Raw genomic sequence first — 7,278 nt, 5'->3', positions numbered from 1 at the left:
CGCGTAGCGAGCGAGCGCACCGATTGGCCGAGCGCTTGTCACTCATCAGTTTCCAGTTGGGTTGCCGCGCAACCAACAGACGTCACCAGTTTGTCCATTTGCGAACCTCGGTGAGGGCGGGAGAGTGACGCTAAGTCTCATTGCTTGCTGAATGTTCCTGCCCCAGCCTGCACCCAGCACCGCCAGCTGGCTCATCCTTCCCACACCCATTACCCAACAAAAGCCGAGCTCCACTGCAAGCATTGCTTGCTAAAGGATGGCTCCTGCAGCCAGTGACTCAGTGGGTGGCACCCTCGCCTCTGGGTCAGAAGGTTGTGGGTTCAAGTCCCACTCCAGGGACCTGAACACATGAATCCAGGCTGACACTCCCAGTGCAGTGCTGGGGGAGTGCTGCACTGTCGGAGGTGCCGTCTTTCAGATGCGATGTTAAACCGAGGCCCCCTCTCAGGTGGACGCAAGACATCCCACGGCACTATTTTGAAGAGCAGGGGAGTTATCCCCAGTGTCCTGGGGCCAATATTTATCTCTCAATCAACATCACATAAACAAAGATTATCTGGTCATTATCACATTGCTGTGTGTGGGAGCTTGCTGTGCGCAAATTGGCTGCTGTGTTTCCCACATTACAACAGTGACTACACTCCAAAAGTACTTCATTGGCTGTAAAGCGCTTTGGGACGACCGGTGGCCCCGAGAGGTGCGATTCTTGATTTGTTTTGCTGTACGCATGACTACAGAAATGAGGATTGTACCAATAATCACTGTGTCATAGATACACTATATATCGCAAACCACATCCCTGCCAAAGAGCAGCCCTTGCCCACATGCAGCCTCCAGGTTACAATAGGAGAGTACTATACTAACTGAACATTAACGGCCACAATGGATCAGCAGGTGGTCCAGCAGCTGAGCCACAGACAGCAGGAAGTTATAACAGAAAATGTCGGAACTCAGATAAAGCAGCATCTGTGTCGAGGAAGATAGGGTGACTGTTTCAGGTCAATGACCTTTCGTCACTAAGAAGTTCCAAATGTTGATTCTTGGATCGAGGAGGGCACAGGGCTGGCTTCAACATCAACACACTCAGCTAGGCAAAATCAACAACTCCCTGAAAATTCTAGGCAGAGACCTGCTGAAGGTGATATGTGAAGGTGGGGGGTTTGGGCTGCAAGAACGAGCTTAGCTTCCGCTTTGTTGCCCTCTAGGGCTATCAGTATATATCCCAGCTAGAGAGTAGAAAAAACACAATTGGTTATCTTTCTCTAAAGCACATAGAGGGGTTGCTAACTTTGCTAATGTCTCCAGTGTGCCAGCGCAGCCTTCGGTCGCCGGAGGAAGAGCGTGTTTGAAGGCCAGCTCCTCAAATCTGGCATCAAGCTTATGGTCTACAGGGCAGTAGTGTTACCCGCCCTCTAGTATGGCTCAGAGACGGGGGCCATTTCCAATAGACATCTCAGAGCTCTGGAGAAGTACTACCAGCGCTGCCTCCGCAAGATCCTGCAAATCCCCTGGGAGGACAGACGCACCGACGTCAGTGTTCTCGACCAGGTCAACATAGAAAATAGGTGCAGGAGTAGGCCATTCGGCCCTTCGAGCCTGCACCACCATTCAATGAGTTCATGGCTGAACATGCAACTTCAGTACCCCATTCCTGCTTTCTCGCCATACCCCTTGATCCCCCGAGTAGTAAGGACTACATCTAACTCCTTTTTGAATATATTTAGTGAATTGGCCTCAACAACTTTCTGTGGTAGAGAATTCCACAGGTTCACCACTCTCTGGGTGAAGAAGTTTCTCCTCATCTCGGTCCTAAATGGCTTACCCCTTATCCTTAGACTGTGACCCCTGGTTCTGGACTTCCCCAACATTAGGAACATTCTTCCTGCATCTAACCTGTCTAAACCCGTCAGAATTTTAAACGTTTCTATGAGATCCCCTCATTCTTCTGAACTCCAGTGAATACAAGGCCAGTTGATCCAGTCTTTTTTGATATGTCAGTCCCGCCATCCCGGGAATCAGTCTGGTGAATCTTCGCTGCACTCCCTCAATAGCAAGAATGTCCTTCCTCATGTTAGGAACATCCCCAGCATCGAAGCACTGACCACACTTGACCAGCTCTGTTGGGCGGGCCACATTGTTCACATGTCTGACACAAGACTCCAAAAGCAAGTGCTCTACTCGGAACTCCTACATGGCAAGTGAGTCCCAGGTGGGCAGAGGAAACATTTCAAGGACACCCTCAAAGCCTTCTTGATAAAATGCAACAACCCCACCAACACCTGGGAATCCCCGGCCAAAGAGTGCCCTAAATGGAGGAAGAGCATCCGGGAGGGCATTGAGCACCTTGAGTCTCATCGCCGATAGCATACAGAAATCAATTTCAGGCAGCGGAAGGAGCGTGCGGCAAACCAGTCCCACCCACCCTTTCCTTCAACCACTGTCTGTCCCACCTTTGACAGAGACTGTAATTCCCGTATTGGACTGGAGAACTCACTTTTCGAGTGAAGCAAGTCTTCCTTGATTTCAAGCGACTGCCTATGATGATGATGAATCGCACAGCCAAGTGTAGATTTGGTGTTTTCAGTCGAGGACATATTCTCAGCAGTTGGGTTTGAAACTAGGTTTTAATTTGCCCTTCCTCCATGAAAAGTAAATTTTCTTCCAAGTTTATTCCGCCCCCAGTCTAGTTTGAGCCAGAATCCCTATGCAAGTAAGCAGGTCATCTGTTCCTAACCTCTGTGCAGCTGAAGGCATTAAACTGACCGCTGCAATGTCACCAGAATTTAATCTGACATAGGGGAACTGAGGAATGTAAAGAAATTGTTAAAGACATACGGCTATAATTTGATCAAAAACTGCCACCATCGCTTTACTGCCCAAAAAATTTTATGATTCTGCTATTAAAAAGGCAGAAAATTCATTAAAAAATGGGGGGGGGGGGAAAAATTGGCATTGTACGTGGATTCTCGGCGGAAAACACGATCCTCGTCAACTTTAATCCAAGGCCGTTACGAGTTGGGCCGAGGGAGGGGAAGAACATAAAATATATTTTTCAAAAAAACAAATAATAAAAAATTTTTAAAAATCGCACAACATTCACAAGACCCTTTTCCAGTAAGTCGCTCCAAAAGAATTTAAAAATAAACTTTAACTGACCTTTTTTTGTGGAGTTTCATACCGACTGCCGTTCATAGGGCTGCTCTGACAGGGTTATCCTCACCGGTTCCCCCCCGCCCCATCTACGGGTCACTGCTGCCACCAAACTCAGGCGGAAGCAGATTTCCGAGTGTTGCTCGCCGGCTGTCCGCTCCGCAGTTTGACGAATTTCCCACCGGGTGGTTTTCCACCCAAAACAAAGAAATACCACCGAAAAACACGGCTGATGAAATCCCAGCCCATAGTACTGGAGAAATCACTGATTAAAGCCAACAAATCCCCTGGACCCGATGGCCTTCACCCTAGAGTGCTAAAAATTCCCCAGATTCTATAATGGTGCCAGTGGATTGGAAGGTAGCAAATGTAAGTCCGCTATTCAAGAAAGGAGGGAGGGGAGAGAAATCAGAACTACAGGCCAGTTAGCCTGACATGTCATCAGAAAAATGCGAGAATCAATTATTAAGGAAGTGGAAACTGGGCACTTTTTGGCAGAATCAACATGGTTTTATGAATGGGAAATTGTGTTTGACAAATCTATTAGTTTTTGAGGATCTAACTAGCTGGGTAGCTAACAGGGAACCAGCGCATGGAGTATATTTGGATTTTCAAAACAACAACTTGTATTTATATAGCGCCTTTAACATAGTAAAATGTCCCAAGGTGCTTCACAGAAGTATTATGTCAAAAAAAGTTGACAAGCTACTTGAGAAAAGCTTGGTCAAAGAGCTAGGTTTTAAGGAGCGTCTTAGAGGAGGAAAGAGGTAGAGAGGCTGAGAGGTTTAACCAGGAAATTAGAACTTGGGGCCTAGGCAACAGAAGGCACGACTACCAATGGTGGATTGATTACAACCAGGGATGCTCAGGAGGGCAGAATTAGAGGAGCGTAGACATCGCGGGGGGTTGTGGGGCTGTAGGAGGTTACAGAGATAGGGAGGGGCGAGGGCCATGGAGGGATCTGTAAACAAGGATGAGAATTTTGAAATCAAGGGGTTGCTTAACCGGGAGCCAATGTAGGTCAGCGAGCACAGGGATTATTGGTAAACAGGACTTGGTGTGAGTTAGGACATGGGCAGCTGAGTTTTGGATGACCTCAAGTTTAGGTAACTAGAGGTAACAAAGGCATGGATGAGGGTTTCAGCAGCGGATGAGCTTAGGCAAGGGCGGAGATGGGCGATGCTACGGAAGTGGAAATAGATGGTCCTAATTATGCCCCGGATTGTGGTCGGAAGTCAAGTGTCAAAGGCTGCAGACAAGTCAAGAAAGACTAGGAGGGAGAGTTTACCTTTGTCACAATCACAAAGGATGTCCTTTGTGACTTTGATGAGGGCTGCTTCGGTACTGTGACAGGGGCGTAAACCTGATTGGAGGGATTCAAACATGGAGTTGGGGGAAAGATGGGCAGATCTTGGAGGCAACAATATGTTAAAGAACTTGAGAGAAAAGGGAGGTTGGAGATAAGGCGGTAGATTTCCAAGGAAAAGGTATTCAATAAGGTGCCACATGAAAAGTTGTTACACAAGCCAAGTGATCAGAGGTTTGGAGGAAATATGGATAAAGGATTGGTTAAAGGGCAGAAAACAAAGTAGGAATAAACGGGTCATGTTCAGGTTGGCAAGCTGTTACTAGTGGGATGCCGCAAGGATCAGTGCAGAAGCCCCAGCTATCTACAATCTATATTAATGACTTAGTTGAAGGGACCGAGCGTAATGTATCCAAGTTTGCTGACAATATAAAGCTGGGTAGGAAAGTAAACTGTGAGAAGGACACAGAGTTGACAAAGGAATATAGACAGGTTAGGTGAGTGAGCAAGGTGGCAGGTGGAGTATAATGTAAGGTTATTTGCTTTGTTAGGAAGAATAGAAAAACAGGATTTTTTTAAATGGCGAGAAACAATTAAATGTTGGTGGTCAGAGATATTTCGGTGTCCTTGTACACAAAACACAAAGTTAGCATGCAAGTACAGCAAGCAATTAGGAAGGCAAATGATATGTTGGCCTTTATTGCAAGTTTGCTGGCGTGAAGTCTTGCTGCATTTGTACAGGGCTTTGATATATTACGCTCGATCCCGTCACCCAAGTCATTAATATAGATTGTAAATAGCGGGAGCCCCAGCACTGGTCCCTGCGGCATCCCACAGGGCTTTGATTGGACAACATCTGGAGTACTATGTTCAGTTTTGGTCTCTATCCGAAAAAGGGGCAGTTAAGTGTCTGGAGTGTCCCCCAGATCGGGGGGGCACTTGATCTAATGTTTATTTTGTTCTCTCCCCCCCCCCCCCCAAAAAGAGTGGTCTCCGTATCCGAGGAAGGGTATACATGCCTTAGAGAGGGTGCAATGAGAGTTCAGTCGATTGATTTCTGGGATGAGATGGTTGTCCTAAGCTGAGAGATTGAATAGACTAGGCCTATACAGTCAGGAGTTTAGAAGATTGATAGGAGATCTTATTGGAAGTTAAGGTCTGAGAGAGCTCGACAGGGTAGATACTGATTGGCTGTTTCCCCAACTGGAGGGTCTAGAATTAGGGGCCATAGTCTCAGACTAGGTTGTCAGCCATTTAAGATTGAGATGAGAATTTTTTTACTAAAGAGTGCAAATCATTGTAATTCTTGACCCCAGAGGACTGTGGTTGCTCAGTTGTTGAGTAGTCAAGAGTGAGACTGATTTTTGGATTCTAAGGGAATCAAGGGATATGGGGGGGGGGGGGGAAATCAGGTCAGAAAGCCATCTTCTTAGGCCGTCCCTCGAATCGAAGATAACTTGCTTCCACACCAAAAAGCGATGAGTTCAATGAGTTCACAGGTGTTTCAATGAAGGATCTGATATTCTAGGTCTCAAACTGCATCTTGGAAGGGTGGAAGATGCCTGTGCGTGGAGTTTAAAAAAAAAATGTGGTGGCCCACGGGCTGGACAGAGCTAGGTCTTGGTCTAGTGGCAAGGGTTAACCAAGACGACTGGAGACCAGCTCTGCTACACGGGCCTAGTGCGCACACATATCAGTGTGGGCTGGCCCGTGCTGCCCCATGGCCCTCACCTCTCCTGGGCCCCGATCACAACGCTCTGCAATCTTTCACCGCTACTGCCCACGCTCCAATCCCCAACCTGGATTATGGTGACGTCCAGTCCAGTAGCCCTCTTCACAACGGTCGCCCTTCGGACTGGCTCACGCTGTATCCTGTAGTGGTATGCCGCCACGCCACTCCTTTTATGGCCCTGACCTGCTGGAAAGTGGAGTCGAGGTCTAAGATCGGCCAGGAGCTTGTTGAATGACGGAACAGGTCTACTCCTGCTCCTATTTATTGTGTCCCATGTTGCTTATGAAATTTAGGAATGCAATGGTCAGGGGGACAGGCAGGCATCTCCATGTTCCCCCCCCCAAGTCACACACCATCCAGATTTGGAAGCATTTATCCTTCATCATATGCCGTTCCTTCATCACTGGGTCAAATTCCTGGAACTCCCTCCCCAACAGCAGTGCAACAGTTCAAGAAGGTGGCTCACCACCATCTTCTCAAGGGCAATAAATGCTAGCCTTACCAGCAACGCCCACAATCCAAGAATGAATAAAAAAAAACATGAGGTACTTAAAAAGGTCGTCAGTATTCAAAGTAGAAGTCACCTGATCCAGCTAGGACACATCCTAGGCTAGTGAGGGAAGCAAGGGTTAAAACAGAAGCGGCTCTGACCACAATCTTCCAGAGATGGGGTTGTTCCCAGAGGACAGCAAATATTACACCCTTCAAAAAAAAGGAAAATAATCCTGGCAATTACAGGCCAGTCAGCCTACCATTAGTGGTAAGGAAACCTTGAGATAATAATCTGGGGCAAAATTAGCATATGGAAAATTATGGCTGATTAAAATGAAGTCTGCACAGATGTTAGCAAAAGCAAAATACTGCCGATGCTGGAAACTCAAAATAAAGAGAAAATACTGGAAATATGCAGGTGAGGTCAGGCAGCATTTGTGGAGAGGGAAATTGAGTTAATGTTTCAGGTCAATGACCTTTAATTTTGTTGCAACTAGTGTTTGATAACTTGACTGAGCTCCTTGACAAAGTGACTTTCAAAATAGCATTTGACACGGTATTATATAATACTCATAAGCAAAAGTAAAGCCCATAGAAT

Source organism: Pristiophorus japonicus, chromosome 22 (genome assembly GCF_044704955.1).
Source record: "Pristiophorus japonicus isolate sPriJap1 chromosome 22, sPriJap1.hap1, whole genome shotgun sequence".
NCBI lineage: Eukaryota > Metazoa > Chordata > Chondrichthyes > Pristiophoridae > Pristiophorus > Pristiophorus japonicus.
This window is presented reverse-complemented; position numbering follows the sequence as displayed.